Source organism: Sapajus apella, unplaced genomic scaffold (genome assembly GCF_009761245.1).
Source record: "Sapajus apella isolate SASKATOON/1434 unplaced genomic scaffold, GSC_monkey_1.0 scaffold82, whole genome shotgun sequence".
NCBI lineage: Eukaryota > Metazoa > Chordata > Mammalia > Primates > Cebidae > Sapajus > Sapajus apella.
Window position 1 is genome coordinate 3,805,987 of NW_022437022.1, and position 18,813 is coordinate 3,824,799.

At 43.4% G+C, this 18,813-nt stretch overlaps 1 long non-coding RNA gene across 1 annotated transcript; it reads left to right on the forward strand.

The window, feature by feature from the left end:
* Window positions 1–8,419: 8,419 nt before the first annotated feature.
* On the forward strand, window positions 8,420–11,855 carry LOC116533401. The gene is made up of 2 exons (XR_004261285.1): window positions 8,420–8,855; window positions 10,786–11,855. It is a non-coding gene; the product is annotated as an uncharacterized LOC116533401 (long non-coding RNA).
* The last annotated feature ends 6,958 nt before the right edge of the window (window positions 11,856–18,813 follow it).

Below are 18,813 nucleotides of genomic sequence, written 5' to 3' on the forward strand. Positions count from 1 at the left end.
CACACAGCTGAGGCTCCAAGCCCTTGGCCCATCATCGGTTCTGGGATGGCCTCTTGACCCACAATCAATTATTGTGTTCTAATCAATTATTGCTGAAGCGTTCAGAAGAAGGGGATCTCTATTTTTGGGTGATACTGCTAGCTTTAGAGGATGCAGATATTCTAGGGATCCTAGTGGCCATGACAAGTGATTGCCAAAGAAAGAAGCCAACACAGGGGAAGCAAAGCCCATGTGGAAGAACACTTCCTTAGGGCATCGTTTCAACTCCAGCATCCATTAACCTTTGATTCACTGTCCTCCTACCTGGGTAATAAGCCTCCTTTGTGATTAAGCTGATTAAAGCCAGTTTCCCCAGTACTTCCCAACTTACCAGCTTTGCCCATGACCTCCAGTTCCCTGGGCCTCAGCTACAGACCCTCTAACACCTGCCTTGAGAGCTATGTTAATAATCTCTTCTTCACATTACGTAAAATACTAAAATTCCTTAAATAATCAGTGACTGTAACAGTCTTCACATTACGTAAAATACTAAAATTCCTTAAATAATCAGTGACTGTAACAGTAACTTCCACTGAGGGGAGAATAGTGTTAGTCACATGTGGTCTTGACAGATGATACTCCTTCTTAGGAAGGGAGCCTTGAGATATATATAAATATATGCGCGCTAGAACAAACAAGGTCCCATTAGCACGAACTCAGTAGAACTGCCCCTCGCCCCTTGTTTTTCATTGTGCTGAACTTCTGTCCTATTAAAGATTTTTTAAAGTAAACGGTGAATATGGGGAGTTTGGAAATCGTCACATATTTCCTTCACAATGTGTTTCCTTGTACTAAAATGTAATTAATGATACTTTTATCTGTTTTTCATTTAAGCAACAGAGTTGCAACCCCAGAGATTTACAAAATCAGAAGTATAAATTAATTTTTACCATTAATTATACACACCATCCTCCCAGCCTTTGCTTTAGTCTTGTGATTAAATACAGGCTAGCCCCAATATTTGATGGGACAGCTCTGTAAAGTGTGTTTCCACTGTGTCTCAAACACGAGAATACCGGGCTTGTATTTTTGAATTTTATTTTGAAATTCTTACTTGTATAAACCAATCCTTTATCAAAATAGAGAATTTTCCAAAGCTGCTTAACTTGTCACTCTCCTCTTCTTTCATTGTGGTGAAAACCAGCCTGGCAACTTGACATTCAGGTTTTCTTTCTCCATATTCATTTTCAGGCTTTGAGTTCATTAACTCAGTGAAACCACACTAAGGAAAAAAGATTTTTCTACCCTCCTCTCATCTGTTGAACTTTGGCTTCCTTCACTCTCCCTTGGCCTGCACACCCCAGCTGCTCCGAAATAAAATGTCAGGAGACTAACCCCGTGAAGAGTCTGTAAGAAGGGAGTTCAGATCAATCTCCTTCATGCTGGGGGGAGGAGAGGGCTGGGAGTGCTTGTTTGAAGTATACAGACTTTCTGCTGTGGATAATGACAAAGTTCTGGAAATCGTTGGTGATGGTTACACAACATTGCGTTTGTAGTTAATGCCAATGAATTTTACACTTTAAAATGGTCAAATGGTAATTTTAAAGTATATTTTGTCATTATGAAAAAAATCTTCATGCTTCCTGTCTTGTATATTTGTATAAATTACTAAATATGCTTGCATCACTCATATAGATAGCAGGAGCTAAGAAGCCTGAAGAAGTCCGTCAAATAGAACAGGCAAAGAAATTTTGTTCCTTAAAAAAGTGCCGGACAGAACAAAGCACACACATCCTTTGTCAACTGTCTTTGGGAAACCGGCTCTGTTCGCTCATGCGCAGAAGGAAGCCGGGCAGCCAGGATGTCAACAGGGGCAAGATGAATGACCCCCTGGAGGCCGCAGGGTTTGTGTTCGAGTTTCCACCACCTTTTCATCCTTTTGTCGCGCTCTTGATTCACATGCAGATTAGCCCAGATCAACTCCTCTCTAAATACTCTTTTCACTTTGGCTGGAAGGTAGAAAGCTCATCTAAATATGCATGAGGCTTTTCTCCCAGGATTCTGATGCGCTCTTGTTGGTTGTTGAGGCATTGGGTTAATGAATGCGCGCCTGCACATACCGACTCAGAAACCAGGCGTGCGCACGCGCACGGGCGCACACACCACACACACCACACACACACACCACACACACACACCACACACACACACAACACACACACACACACACACGCACACACAGCTTTGTCAGATCCTCGTTCAGCACTCACCAAACAGTTCCCATGAAAAGGAAGATAGGAGACAGGGAGGAGGAGAGCTTTAAAATCTGTTGCCAGGGGAGAAATAAAGGGTACAGCTGATACAAAAGAAAGAACAAAGTTTCATCTTTGCTTTCTGGAGTTGCAAATGTAACTGTTGTTTCAAGTCAGTCCCAATGTGAAATAAGACAAGGCCATTGCTAAACCAGAACTGGCTGGCCTGGCTCTTCCCAGTGGTGAAGAAAACATTAAGGACAGAGTTTCTATATTGGAAATAAGTTGCAAATTTGAAAACAAGGAACTCATCAACAGTTTCTTTAAGCAGGGCTTTATGCAAATTCCTTTACCAGAGACCGTGTGAGCCTGGATCCCAGAAGGGGGTCGTTATATTATATGGCCGCTTACAGTGTCTTTTTCCCTCTGTCTGTTCTGTGGTTTTTAGATGCTGTTTTCATTAGGCTAGCTAAATTCCACTTTAAGATTAATTCACCCTAAATGTGTTTGCATGAAATTATATCGAGTTATGGCTTAGAGTGTAAATCATCTTTAATTATAGGTAATCTTTATGATATTTTAACAGATAAGATAATATATTAGCACACTGGAACTGAGGTGCGGACATATTAATGGCCTTAATATCACACTGCCAGAAACAGTCATCTTTCCAACCTTTAATCATCTCCTTTGCCTGTGCCTTCCTTCCCATTCTTGGTGAGCACAGAATGCCCAGCAGCACATCAGGCCCTGGTCCGGAAGGGCCCGGGGGCTCTGTCGCTAGCTTTCAAATTTGTGTATCATAACAGTAGGTTGAAAGCATATTTTTTCTGTGTGTGTGTGTGTTTTCTTAATATAACCCTTCAACTGATACTGGTTTTCATTTGTAGGTTTCAATATACTAAAATATGAAGACTTTGTTATTTTCAGAATTCCTTCTGGATTCAAGCAATGAATAATTAGAGTAGCTCTCTTCATCTATCTTCACAGGGTACAAAAAGATTGGGAAATCCTGCTTCAGGCCCACGCGGCTTCTCTAGCTGAACAGAGGCAAAGCAGAAGTAAATCTCCAACTTCCCTGAAGCACATGGAAGGCTTCCCTATGCATTTTGTGACAAACTGAAAATTAGTTGTTGATAATATTTCTTTCACATGAAAGGGCAGAATGTACTCTGTTTTCCATCCCAGCCCCCGCCCCAAATAAAATCTGGTTATTTGAAGTCCATATAAATAAGTTACTCTGGTCTATTATATAACTATTGTTGTCATCAGCATTACACATTCTTAGCCTACAACCAGGGTGTCTTTATGTTTCATCAATAAAAACTAAGGCGGAAAGTTCATGCGGAAAACATTCAGTCTTTTATCTGTTACACTGACAGGGAATTATCATACTCAGCATTATTCCCTGGCCATTTATTATTGGCTTGTCTGAATGAATAGGTACCTGGCTCTAAGTAAGTTTAAAGAAAACGATATCTACGCTTTTTAAAAGACAAATTTAGTGAAAGAGTTCAAAAGTTCTTCCAAATTCCTCCTGGGGTTTGGGGGGAATGCATTGCTTGGAAGGCATTTCAGAAGGGCATTTTGTAGAAAACTCTGGCAATCAGTGTGGGTATTCAGTAAATTTTTGAGTGAATGTTGGATGGCTTTGATTAAGTAAATTAAATGCACATGCACACATTTAATCATCATTTTATGCATAAGCAAATATCTATACATAAACAAAACTACTACCTCTACTGATGGTGGACCTCTGAGTTCAAGTGTGTCCTCACTTCAAGTGGCTGCTGGCTGTGCTGGGGTGTCGCTGCCGGGTAGGTAGGGACCACCACACGTCCATCACCAGGTCTAGACAGACACTGGCTTCCTCCCGGCTGGCACTCAACAGAAAACGGTGGAGCTGACCTTTCAACCGCGACAGTGGATGGCCCTGATCTGCGTGGAGTAAGTTGAGGGTCAAGAAGAATTTGTTGACTAAAAATATGTTCTGAGCCAGTGGACTTGACTTCTTTTAACAAAAACATTAATTATGGACATATTAAGAAGTAAAATTAAAGTTTAATTTTGCTTAAAGTTGTTAACCTTTAATATGTAGATTATATATATATACACACACATACATATATATACATACATATACACATACATATATCATTAGCAATTATCAATTGCTAATCTCTGACTGAAATTACTGTGTTGGAATAACCTGAGCAGGAAAAAAAAGGCTATTTTTTGTTTTTCAGTTTTGGTTGTTTTTTGTTTGTTTGTTTGTTTGAGACAGAGTCTTTCCTCTGTTGTCCAGACCGGAGTGCAGTGGCACAATCACAGTTTCCTGCAGCCTCTGTCTCCCGGGCTCAAGTGATCCTCCTGCCTCAGCCTCCTGAGTAGCTGGATCTACAGGCGCACATCACCAAACCCAGCTAATTTTTGTATTTTTGTAGAGTCACAGTTTTGCCATGTTGCCCAGGCTTGTCTGGAACTCCTGAGCTCAAGTGACCTCCCTGCCCCTGCTTCCCAAAGTGCTGCAATCACAGGCGTGAGCCACCATGCCCGGCCCAGGTCTATTTTAAAACACAGAATCCACAAAGGAAGGAAAAGGTCAGGCCTTTACAACAGTGTTCTGTGGAGGAACATACTAGAATATACTGGAACAGGGTTCCCTAAAAGCTAAGATACAGCATTTTTTTGGAAAGCATGGGGAGGTGTGAGGTAGCACACAAGAGAAATGACCAGCAGGGCAGAGGGAGCTGAGGACAAACTGTTCAGTGTCGAAGTTTGTCTGGGAAAATGAAACTAACACGAAAACTGATTTTTTACCTATAAAATTGAAAAGTTTTCATTATATTATCCATGGTTAACAAGGAGAAGAAACAGACATTCTCATACACTGATGGCAATACTATAAATTGATAGATTTTTGCAAGGCTGTTTGGTAATAGTTACCAAAAAATTTAGGTTGTGTGTGTTGAGGAGGGCTATAATTTCACTTCTGGGAATTTGTTTTGTAGAAATAATCATGAAAGAGTAAAGTTATATCAATATTTTTATTTTAAATAGAAAAACATAGAATTTTTATCTTATCAGTGTTATTTTATTTTACTTTGCTTAGCTATAATTTCCATCAGGAATTGACTATATGATAAGATATCACCAATATTATTTATTAAGAAAAAAGATGTGTCCATGGTTGGTGGTCTCCTTCGGTGTTTGTTGATTGAAAATTTCTCTTCCAGGACCTTCATGGAAACGACTTCAGTGTCACAGAAATATATCCAAATATGGAGGTAAATCCTATATGTGAAAAACAGTGCCTCTCCTGACACCAAAACAAAACGTGAGAATTTCAGTGAAATAGTCATGTGTTGAGTAAAGTGCACAAAATTTGAAAAGTTTAAAAAATTCAAATGTATCTTTCAGAAACCAGTATGTAAATGATTTCTCATTTACCTTTTTAAACACAATTAAATACACACAAAATATAAGCAACATTTAGCATTTTCAGTCTCTAACTTGGAGACCTCCTCTTTTATCTAACTGCTCTTTTCTTTCTAGTACAGCTTCATTACCACAGAGTTTCATGAAGTAGAAAAACTTTGCTGAACCTGTTTTCTGAAACCAGAACCTGACCAAATCTGTATTAAAATAGTAAGGAATAACTGAAAATATCTACATGAAGTCTTAACTCAGAACTGAAGTGTTAAAGTGATCGTTCTGCATTATCTCCTTCTCACAAAGCGTTATCTCATGGCATGACTTTTGTTCCCAGGCATTTTCAAACATTTGATCCCTGAAGCTTTCGCCCAGCTCACTGCAAGTTTTAAAAATACTGCCTGGGGCCGGGCGCGGTGGCTCACGAGGTCAAGAGATCGAGACCATCCTGGTCAACATGGTGAAACCCCATCTCTACTAAAAATACAAAACATCAGCTGGGCATGGTGGTGCGTGCCTGTAATCCCAGCAACTCAGGAGGCTGAGGCAGGAGAATTGCCTGAACCCAGGAGGCGGAGGTTGCGGTGAGCCGAGATCACGCCATTGCACTCCGGCCTGGGTAACAAGAGCGAAACTCCGTCCAAAAAAAAAAAAAAAAAAAAAAAAATACTGCCTATTTCAGAGTGATTACACATCATTCTCAAACATGATAGCAACTGGCAGACCAGCCCCCAGCTGTTTCCATGGAGACACTGGGAGTGGCAGTTACACATTGTGAGATTTCTCCAGCCTAAAACTGTTATTGCCCTAGACTGAGACGTGTTTCACAGCAAAGCCTGAATCCAAACTGAAATTAAAAGTTTCCTGGCTAAGTGCCAGATTCAAAACCACCCTGACCTGTCTTCCTCTGTTCTCTGACAGTGTGGACGTGTACAAACTCGTCTGAAAAGAGTTGCTTTGTAAACAGGGAGAAGCTATCCAAGAAGTATTCTCACAATGAAATAGTCATTTTGTTTTGTCCATATTGACAAACGACCATTCAATTCAGCGGGAGGAAAAAACAAACAAAACATTTTCTTTTTAAAATTTGTAATGAGTTCACTTAATCATTTTTGGTTAATTGTGTTAGCCATATAGTTGAATCTTAAATCTGAATTTTCATAACCTAAGGAAGGAGTCCCACTGTGATGTTTTACATTACAATCATTTTACTGTAATCAATATTTAAGCATATGGTAAATGCAGCTAATATGTGTCATAAACACTTGAAATGAGTCACAGAACTCATTTCACCTGGAGGCTGTGGAAGAGCCCTGGGCTTCCGCATTTCCTTCCCTGACTCCTACAATGTCCGCCAGTCCACCTTTAATAGTTTTGTATGTTTCACTTTCTAAAACAACAACAACAAAAATGCAACTGGAAAATCACAGATCCATTCTAGCCTTTTACTCACTTCACCCCTGTACAGCATTGCACAAAGACATGGAAACCAGCACAGATCACATTTGGAGCCTACCAGCCATGGCTACTTGCCTTCAAGGAGCATTTATGTCTTTTAAAGCGTTGCTGTACTTTAGCTTAGTGGCAGCCTTCTTTCCACCATTTTAGCATCTGCCATCAATTTTTCCATAAAAAGCCAAGTGCCAGATCTTGGCTTTTCTTGACTGTTTAAGCTCATTGATATCAGGAAGAAAATGAGGAGTAAGACTTATAGAATCTTACATTTTAAGGATAATTCATCTATAAAATCATTCAGTTTCCCTGAACTATGTGAATGGAATTTGTTTGCATAAATGTAATTCCACCAAAGACTTCTAAACTGTGAACTAATTACATGATCTAATTCTGGAGCTTTCCCAAAATTAATCTCTGCATTAGTTATCTTTTGCTCCCTTTTTATGTGTCATCTTGCTTTTTCACATTCCATTAGGTATCAAAACCAAGGGAGGCAAAGTACAAGCTGTTTATATTTTACCAAGTCTCAAGATAATGCAAAATATTTTATACTAGTTAGAACTGCAGAAGAGCCAGGTGATTCCTAAACCAATATTTTGGCAGGATGCAGAAGAGCAAATAATTACGGGTAACACCTTAAAACACTTATTAAATGAACCTCTGTGTGCACATATGTCTAGGTGTGTTGTGTGTATATACAGATATATAATGAGACATGGTTAGAAGGAACATTACTTCAAGCTGTTTCTTCACCTGCTGATGGACAGTGGGGAAGTCACCTCACTTTTCTGAACCTTAGTTTTCTAACCTAAAATTACAGCTAACAATGCTTGTTCTGTTTCCATCTTGTCATAAAAATCAAAGGAAGTAGTAGATGTGAAATTGTACTAATTACATATATAGGATCCATAACATGTAGTGGTGAATAACATAATTATCCCAATAACTCAATGGAGGACTCGGGGGGAACTGTTTGACTTTACTGAGCCTGTGTTTCTTCACATATGAAAATGAGATTGAAGTGGATAGAAGTGATATTGCAGCGTAACCTTGAGGACAGATTTCTTATAACTCTTTTGTTTTCTTAAATAACCAAAGCTAAATTTGAAATCGTTTTTTTGTTTGTTCATTGATTTGTTTTTGAGACGACTCTTGCTCTGTCGGCTAGGCTGGAGTGCAGTGGCCCCATCTCCGCCCACTGCAACCTCCGCCTCCCGGGTTCAAACGATTCTCCTGCCTCAGCCTCCCAAGTAGCTGGGAATACAGGCATCCACCACTACACTGAGGTAATTTTTGTATTTTTTAATAGAGATGGGTTTTCACCGTGTTAGCCAGGCTGATCTCAAACTCCTGACCTCAGGTGATCCGCCCGTTGCGGCCTCCCATGGTGTCAACTTGAAATAGCTTAAGCAAAGAAAGAAAAGGTTTTTATTGAAGGTCTCAAATAACCATGGAAAGGGCAAGGAAGCAACTGAGCCTCAAAACCCATTGGAAGCAGAAGCTGGAATGCTAACAAGACTTTCTCTTTTCTCTTCTCCCTGCATGTTATTTCATTCTCAGACAATCTTCCTGCACATGGCTGGATATGGAGCCACCAGCTACTCCTGCCCTCACATCTCACGACTGTGCTAAAAAAAAAAAAAAAATTGAACATCCTGGCTAAAATTGCCCACCTCCTCACCCCAAGCTGGATGCCAGCTGAAGAGTCCCAGGAGAAGGGCATTTGGCTTAGCCCAGGTCAGAGGCGCTGGATGGGAATGGATGACTAGAAGCCACCACTGGCACCTGATAGTTGGAGTGTGAGAGAAGCAGTTTTCCTAAAGAATGGAAGTCGTGTCCTCAGAAAAGAGGAAGGGTCCAAGGTTATGAAAGCGATAAATGCTCACGCAAAAGAGGGTTGGCCCAAGGTCTGGCCTTCTTGCCACTCTCTAGTGAGGGTGCCCTTAGCAAATGGATTAAGCTCTCTGTCTAGTGGGGAAAGTGAAACCTACCCCTGCCTTATGTGGTGATGTGAGGGGCAGATTACAGAACACATTGAAAGTGGCCTTGAAAAGTTTAAAGTGTGATACCAATGAAAGGTAAACTAAGTTATTTGGGTTCTCTCCCTGCATTTGGTCAGCTCCTGTAACGCAAACCATTCTAGGTTATAATCTCATGACAGTTCAGAAGCAAGAATTAAGGCCACTCGCTAGCTGTATGTGGTTGAGAAACAGCACTGTTTCAGATATTTTGTTTATAGTTAGAATTTTATTCATCACCTGTTAAATCATGCATAAGATTTACTTGGGGCGATCCCTGAAATTTTTTCAATTAGAAAAATGTAAATTACAAAGTACATTATTTATAATGCATACATGATTAACTATGTTTTAGAATATTACCTAAAGAAACCACAGAAGAATAACAACACAAATACAGATTCTTTGATACTATGCTCGTGTAAATGTTCTGCTTCTTCGCTTCAGGTCTCTTTGCAGAGTCTTCCATTCTTGATCAGTTTCCTCTGGGGCGACTCTCCTCTACAGGAAACCTGTGTTTGTTTGGCAATAGCTGTGCGTGCCCGTTGTGTGGAGTTTTCTGTGGCCCTGTGATGGGGGACTTTCATTCTGTACTTGGTTACTTCAATGTGTCAGCTAGATCTGGCTGCCCTGCACTGGCTCATGTGGGTGCCATCTCCCTGCTGTGCATCTCTGGTTATCTCACTGCCCACCCAGGTCCCTTGCACCCTTCGAGACTGGCTAAAGCCCACTGCTGTAGGCCATCTGTTCCACTGGCCCTGTTTCTTTGTGGAGCTTTTTGTATTTTGTGCGAATGTGTGATCTGACTGCGTTCCCTGGCGCTTCTCAAGCATAGCTTTGTGCATCTTCTCAAATTGCTACATGTGTACATTCGTCCCTCCAAAGGATTAAAACCTGAGTGAGTGCCAAGTTTCTCTGCAGGAGGAGTGGGTAGCGACCTTTGGTGCTGCCAGAAGAAAAGCATGCAGGACATTGTGGTAAAAGTGGGGTGCACAGCAGGCGCAGCCTGCCAACTCCATCCCACTGCCACTTCCCATCTGGGTCCCTGGCCTCACTGGAAATTGGGATCCGGGGACTGGAATACGTTTGTCTCTCTGAGCTGGCTGTGGGGCCATGATAGGATGAGCGCCTCTTGCCCATGGTTGCAGCGGGAGCACCAGAGAATACATGCTGAAAATAATATCCTGGGGTGAGGGCCAAGGTCATGGCCAATGAGTGAGTCCAAACCGTCTCATAAATTAACATAACTCTTGGAAAACTGGGAACTGAGTTAATGGAGCCAAAATGAGTGGTGTGGAGCCACAGGGAGAGCCACGAGTCTCCAGAGGGAGCCGGTACCACCAGCCACGCTGCCCAAGACTTCCAGGGCTTTGCCTCATGGGCGTGTAGGCAGCTGGGCCCACTGGGGCCAGAAGGGAGCCAGGCCCCTCAGACACAGCCAGGAAAGCTTGATTGTTCATGTGCTAGATCAGGCCACAGGTCTCCAGGGACTCCCCAAGTTGATTCTGTCCTCTAATTTAAAGCTTGTCACCAACAGGAAATTCTACTCTTTACTTATCCTAATCCCAGTCATGATACACACAGAGCCAATTTCAGGTCTAATCGTGTTACCTTTATCCAAGTAGAAATCAATCCCCATTTTTGTGTAGCTCTGCAGAACATCCAGAGTGCTTCAGTGCAGAGCAAAGCCCCAGCAGTTACAAGTGCCATCATCAGATGGGAGAAAGGATTTGATCACTCTGTGTGTGTGTGGAGTGCGAAGGGATGGGAGGTGAGTCTATGACAGTTTCCGTACTTTATCTGACTATCCATACACTTCCTCCTCTTCCCTCCTCTTCCTGTTGGGACATTTTTGTACATGCCACATTCCATAAGATTCCAAAGGAAATATGAGCCCTTTATGATTGTCTAAATCAGAGTCCAATTGCAGGGCTGGGCTTTCTGTTACAAATTCAATCACAGAGTAGAAATTAACCATACACTTTAAAAAATGCAACATTTCAAACCCAAGTGTGACTCTGCTCACTTCTACAATCTTGTTGGTCTATAACTGCATGCCTGACTCCTACAAAGGCAGAATTGTATTGCTGTCTGCTACTCACACACTAGATTGTTTAATTCTTTAAAAAATTTCTGACAGAGAAATTGAATATGTATATGACTGTCTGAAGTTTGCACACATTAGTAATTTTGATTGATTGGTGATTGAGGGACTCTTTCTCTATTTTTTGGCTTTGAAATGCCACAAGTTGGGTGGGGGGGAATGTCCATGTCCTTCTTGCTGTTCACATTTCTCCATCCTCCCTTCCTCTGCCAGAGAAGGAGCGGGGTGAGGAGAGGGAAACTTATCCCTCCCAGGCCTGAGCTCTGTAATTGGATGGAGACTCAGGAGATGTCAGGCGATGAAAAAGATCCAGGCGGCCTGTGACTAATCCAGAGCTGGCTGTAATTTTCATTCTCTGTGCTTTCTAATGGGAATATAAAGAAAGTTTTGGACTCTGAAGGAGAGGAAAGCAAGAAGAAGTCTTTTTTTAAGGGGGAAAAAAAAGAGCTTTCTTTATTCACAACCTCATTGTCCGTTGAGTAAAATTTATCACTTTTGTAAAACCTTTTATTTTCTGGTAGTAAAGTTCAAACCCAGTTGAGATTATATTCCCTCCCATGTACCCAAGTGTGATTTCTCTTAACATCAATTCCCTTTCTATCAAAATTTGAGCGTGTTGAAAATTTCAGTAAAAGTGGACGAAGCACAAGATTCTTTTCCATCCAATGACCAGAAAAAAAAGGAGATGCTCTGCCTTATCTCCTTTTAGATGACACCAAACACTCTCCAAATGGAATAACAGAAAGCAGAAAGCAGTATCCTTCCAGGATTGTGGTGTAGGAAGAAAAGAGGTAACAGAAACCAAAACAGGGGTGGTGAATGACACGTGGGCCACATGGCTGCCACAGGTAGCAGGAATTCACACAGTAATCCCAAGTGCTTTCCCAGGAATTGTCTTCTATGTTATTTTGATTTTTTGTTTTTTTGAGACAGGGTCAGCTGCCCAGGCTGGAGTGCAGTGGCACAATCACAGCTCACTATAGCCTCTGCCTCCTAGGTTCAAGTGATCTTCCTACCTCAACCTCCCAAGTAGCTGAGACCACAGGGGCACGCCACTATGTCCGGTGAATTTTTTTGATTTTCTATAGAGATGGGGTTTCACCATGTTACCCAGGCTGTCTCTAACTCCTGATCTCAAGTGATCTGCCCACCTCTGCCTCCCGAAGTGCTGGGATTACAGGCAGAGTCGCCTTACCCAGCCGTCTTCTGTTATTTTAAATGAACACTCACTTTGGCATTCAGACATGAGGAAGCTTTATTGGCCTTATGGATGACCAAGAGTTTATTGTAATTTTCCTTTGGGAGATAGAACAGCTGCCAAGCAGCTAGAGAGTGAAGAAAATTGGTTGAAATGCTAAGACTTTGTGTTTGGTGATTCGAGACCTGGGTTCTAGTCATTGTGCCACTAAATAGCTGTGTGACTTCAGGCGAATCACTCCCTCTCCCTGAGTTTCACTTTCTTTATAAGAGATGAATTCAACTATTTTTTCCCTGTCTCTTCAAGCTCTGAGACTCTGCAATTATAGCACTCAATACTAGCGAGGATGTTAAAATTATTACGTGAGCAGTTAATTATAAAATGTGAATTAAGGAATGAATTCCTATGGCACCTTGAGCATAACTAGTAGCATTTTACCAATCACCTCTAGGAACATCCTGAGATGTAGACTTAACAGCAAATCAATAAATTCCAGAGAGCAGGAGACATCTATTGTATGAACAAAGTAGCAATTGGTGAACTGATTCTTATCTGAATGAGGGGAGCCCTACTTTTTTGAACACCTGCTGTGCCAGGCATTGTGGTATGCCCTTTACATCCATTTTCTCATTAAATTTTTGCAACAGTCCTGTGAAGTTGCTACTCTAACCATTTTACAGATGAGGAAACTAAGACTCAGAGTAAGTAGGTAAACTTACTCATATCATTCAGATCAGACTCAAAGCCACGTGGCTGTGACTCCATGCTAATATCCTTGGGCAATGTACTCTGCTTCCTCATTCATTAGAAAAGCCACAAAGACCTGAAATATTAATAGCAACACATCCTTAAGGGTAAGAATTTTGTTTTGATTACAAATCCTCTCTTATGCCCAGATCAGGGCTTGCACATAGTTGGTTCTCATTCAAAGTTTGTTCAATGGAAAACTGCCCCCCGCTTGCAGACATGGCCCATGTCTTCTTGGGGTTTCCAGTCTTTAAATCAGTGCTACCAGCAGAATGTTCTGTGTTGAGAAAAAATTCTTTTTCTGCACTGTCCCATTGGTACCCACCAGACACGTGGCTACTGAGTACCTGAAATGTGTGTAGGATGCCCGAGGAACTCCATTTTAAATTTTATTTAATTTTAATGACTGTTAATGTAAATAGCCACATGTGACTTGTAGTTGCTATAACTGTAGGCCTAGGGTCAAACAGGTGTAGAATTTGGGACATGAAGCAGGCATTTGGATTTACTACTGAAAAAACTAGACTCTTTGAGATTCAATACCTTGTCCAAGGAGTCATGTACTGAAAGGGGTGGATCCCATGATTCAGTCCTGAGTTTTGCTGATGTAACCCAAACTCATACTTTCTCCACCCTCTTCCTGTACCACATTACAGAAAAAAGAGTCAAGAACCTTGGGCTAAAGAAGCCCTAAAACATAAACAAATGGAAGTATCAAATGATCATTTCCATGATTTCAGATGGTATCACATGGGGAATTTGATCACCCTTCAGAAGAGGGAATCTACTGCCTTTTCACAAAGGTCGCTGGATAAGAAAGTTGCCACAGTCCAATAAAATCTGCAGACCATCACTGGCCCTGGGGTTCTACTACCCCCGGGTGCCAACAATTAGTTCACATCCTGTATTAGTCCATTTCCATGCTGCTGATAAAGACATACCCAAGACTGGGTAATTTATAAAGAAAAAGAGATTTAATGGACTCACCATTCCACGTGGCTGGGAATACCTCACAATCATGGTGGAAGGCGATGAATGGGGACAAACTGGAAAAAGCGGGTGCTCCCATCAGGCAGGCTTCAGTTTGAGTCCTGGCCCTTCCTCTTAGGCAAAGGACTTCATCTCTGTAAGCCTCTTTTGCTCACCTGTAAAATGGGGATAAAAATCCCCCGCTCCCCTTGGCTGGTTTTGAGGATGGCATGAGGCAGTGAATCCATCTAGAGCTTGTGGAATGCAGTCGGCAGTCTCTCGTGTTGGCTAGTTCGTTTATTGTTACGAACACAGACATTCTGGCAGGGCAGCCAATTTCTAAATCTCTTGTTTCCTGGAGGTTTCCATTGTGAATTATTTAAGAGGAGGCTTCACAGTGTCTAGGAATAGCTACATCTTTACAGTGCAGGCCTTCAAGAAATTGATGTTCAGAAGATACAGGCTGTCCCCCTCCTCCGGCCCCAGCTACATCTTCCAGACACTTACTAAGGCCCTTCAGAGCTGATTAAACTGAAATCACAGGCAGCATTTGCCTAATATAAAATATGCACAGGAACACTATCTTAATTAGATGTACATGTCTCTGAAGATATAAATAAATGCTTCCTTTTTGATACGTCTGATTTAATAGCCTAATAGCAGGGGAATGCTGCTGAAATATAATTCAGGGGGTGAGGGAGAAATTAATAAACTCAAATATTTAAAGCTCAACAGCAATTAACAACCCATTTAAAGCAAATTTCCGAATTTTAATTTTATTTATCCTTATCCAACCAGGACTAAGCCTGGGGTTCATCATTATTCACTTTCACACCTAACAGGGTGCTCTGCCCTTTGCCTGGGAGGCCTTCTCCAATTCCATTACGCAGGGGCTGCGGAGCGTGGTGCTCAAGGCATGGGGGAAATGTGGGAGTCCCACCTGAGTGGCCACAGACACAACACTTTCCTTTTCCCCGTGGACTGTTTTTCCTTCTCTCGCTTCATGGGGAACTTGGGCTTTTATTTTTGTGCTGCACGTTTAACTGCACACCTAGGCTCATACACAAAGCCAGGATCGTTGTTTTCTTTAGGGTTCCCAGGCATCAAAGAACATCCACCTCAGTGACCTCTGTCAGCTAAGGCGGAGCCCTGAGCCCTGAGCCCCTCTGTGCTGGTATCGAGCAGGTATGATTAGGCATCTTCAGGCATGTATACCTAGAAATCAGCTTAGAATGAGAACCCTCATTCTTTTTAATAAAAATATATATTTTTTTATTATTTATATAAAGACGGGGTTTCACCATGTCAGGCTGGTCTTGAACTCCCGACCTCAGGTGATCCGCCCGCCTTGGCCTCCAAAGTGCTTGGATTACATGCATGAGCCACCATGCCCGGCCTAATAAAAATATTTTTTTAGCATTTTAATTATTTATCAGATTATAATGTGGCAGTAAAAGTCACTTTATACAATGACATCACATGTATATTAACAAATCAATCTTCTTCATTCATGTATTTTTTTTTTTTTTAGACAGAGCCTCTTGCTCTGTCACCCAGGCTAGAATGCAGTGGCACCATCTCTGCTCACTGCAGCCTCCGCCTCCCAGGTTCAAGTGGTTCTCCTGCCTCAGGCTCCCGAGTAGCTGGGATTACAGGCACCCGCCACCACGCCCAGCTAATTTTTGTTTTTGTTTTGGGATGGAATTTTGCTCTTGTTGCCCAGGCTGGAGTGCAATGGTGCTATCTTGGCTCACTGCAACCTCCACCTCCTGGATTCAAGTGATTCTCCTGCCTCAGCCTCCTGAGTAGCTGGGATTACAGGTGGGCACCAACATACCGGGCTAATTTTTGTATTTTTAGTAGAGACAGGGTTTCACCATATTGGCCAGGATGGTCTCGATCTCCTGACCTCATGATTCACCTGCCTCAGCCTCCTGAAGTGTTGTGATTACAGGTGTGAGCCACTGCACCTGGCCTTCTTCAACAACTTCCTATGCTCGTGCTTAGCAGGGAACAACTCAAAGGGGCTGGAAAGTGAGGAGCGACATTGTGTGAGGTCCGAGACCAATGCTTCCAGGCCGGCCTTCTGTGTGCAGAGGTTCCAGGCAAGGAGGCCCTTAATGTGGCCCCATATTGCAAGGGCAGCAGCTTCTAGAAACATTGCCATCACTGTCCTGTCCCTCTGCATGACTTTGTTCCATCTAACACACCCACAGACCCCTCTCTGACAGCCACCCTGCTCCCCCACCAACAGGCCCCAGAGCCATGTGTATACCACACGTCTCTGCCCATTTGGTCTCATCTGGGGCCTCTCCCCGTGGGATTGTCTCCACTGATTTGGAATTGGTATTTTGAGGTGCTGCCTCCCTCCTGCGGACTTGAGATGAGGGGAAATCGGGATGTGGTGGGGTGGCCATCGTGACCTGTTGGACAGAGGTTAGGGAAGCTGGGCCACAGAGAGGGAGCAGCACCCTGTGGGGAACCCAGGCCCGGGGCCTGGGAGGCTCCTTACCGTCTGCTCTCCAGCCTTGGAAGGCCTGGCGGGGCTTCCGGCCCACAGCTCCTGTTTATCTCAAGAGTAAATTCCTCTTTGTTCTTTGCTGAAACTCACATGGGTCTTGACAGTTGTACCCAAATAATAATAATAATACTGAAAGCAAAGTCTAGATAGTCATCATGACTAAGGAAGGCTGTGGCATCGCTGGGCAACTCCAGAACATTGCAGAAAGCAGTAGAGTGGACAGGAGTCTGACGTGCATCAGGAGAAGGTGGCCACGCGGCGGGGTTTGTCCTCTTTGCGGCTGTGAGGAAGGAAGGGAACAGGACCCTCCTGTGTCGCTGAGTGAGTGCTCAGTGACATGGCCAGGGCTGCCCAGAGCTCTGCGTGGTGCTGTGGGGTGCTTCGTAGAAGCAGAGGGTCGACCAGCAGGAGGGCACGCCTGGCATCACAGGCTCCCCCAGTCTCGGAGGGCACTTATTTCCTCGGACTGCCGTAACTAACACCACAATCTTGGTGGTTTAAGACAACAGAAATATATATTTTTTTTATTTATTTATTTTGAGACAGTCTCACTGTCACCCAGGCTGGAGTCAGTGGTTCAGTCTTGACTCATTGCAGCCTGAACTTCCCAGGCTGAAATCATCCTCCCAGCCTCAGCCTCCCAAGTAGCTGGAACCACAGGCACCTGCGACCATGCCCAGCTAATTTTCTAAAAATCTTTTTGTAGAGATGGGGGCTCACTGTGTCACCCAGGCTGATCTGGTCCTTCTCGCCTCAGCCTCCTAAAGTGCAGGGATTACCAGCTGAGCCACTGCATTCGGTCTAAGACAGCAGAAATCTAGCTTCTCGCGCTTCCGGAAGGCAGAAGTCTGAAATCGAGGTGACAGCAGGGCTGAGCTTCCCTCACAGGCTCTAACAGAGATTCCGTTCCTGCCTCTTCTCACTTCTGGGACTGCATGAGTCCCCTGCCTGTGGCCACGCCACTCCAGGCCGTCTTCGTCTTCACATGGGCTTCCCCTCTTCTGTCTCTCTCCTGTGTGCGTATGATAAGGACACTGATCACTGGATTTGGAGCCCACCTGGGTAACCCACGACGGTCTCAGCTCCCTCAATTTCATTATGCCTGCAAGGGCACCTTTTCCAAATAAGGCCACATTCACAGGCTCCTGAGTGAGGAAACGGAATCTTTTGGGAGCCACCACTCAACAGCCCCCACCCTCCATGATAAAGAGCAAGAAAGGAACGCTCATGGTGGAACATGTAAATGACACATCTTTCCTCTTACTTCATAGTTAACGTTTGCAAATTTTCTTTTAATTAAACTTTCTCAGCTGGGCGCGGTGGCTCATGCTTGTAATCCCAGCACTTTGGGAGGCCGACGCGGTGTATCACATTAGGTTAGGAGTTTGAGATCAGCCTGGCAGACATGGTGAAACCTTGTCTCTACTAAAAACACAAAAATTAGCCAGGCATGGTGGCAGGTGCCTGTTAATTCCAGCTACTCCCGGAGACTGAGGCAGGAGAAATACTTGAATCCAGGAGGCAGAGGTTGTGGTTAGCCGAGATCCTGCCACTGCACTCCAGCCAGAGCAACAGGAGAGAAACTGTCTCAAAAACAAACAGAAACTTCTCTTGCTGCATAAGGGCCAGCTTATTTCTAGGGGAGGATTTTGTGCATCATTTGCGCTGCTCTGGGGAAGGAGGTGCTCAGTTTTCTCAGTGGGAGGTTGAGCCAAATGAATACATTATTCTAAGGGCCACGTAGGTCAGTCATACCGAAGGCTTCCCCATCTCATCCTAACACTCATGCTGGAGGCCCAGCGTTTCCTTTCAGGACATGTGGGATGCGCAGGAGGAGGAGGAAGCCGACCACCACTGGGGCGGGCAGGCTTGATGTGCCACGGCGCTCGTGTGGGACTGGTGGCTATGTGGGTAGTGCCAGTGACAGAGACACTATGGTGATTCCAGGCAGGAGATGAGGGATGTGGCAGGTGACAGGGCCCAACAGTAAATTAGTACACTACAATAAGGAGAGAGAATGGGAAGGTCTACTAAATTTTTCCTATTAGTTAAGCTTCCCTCCCCTTTTTTTCCCCCTGAGCAACCTTCAGTGACACACGGATATGTGAAGCTAATGGGGTAGGTCAGAGAATTCACAG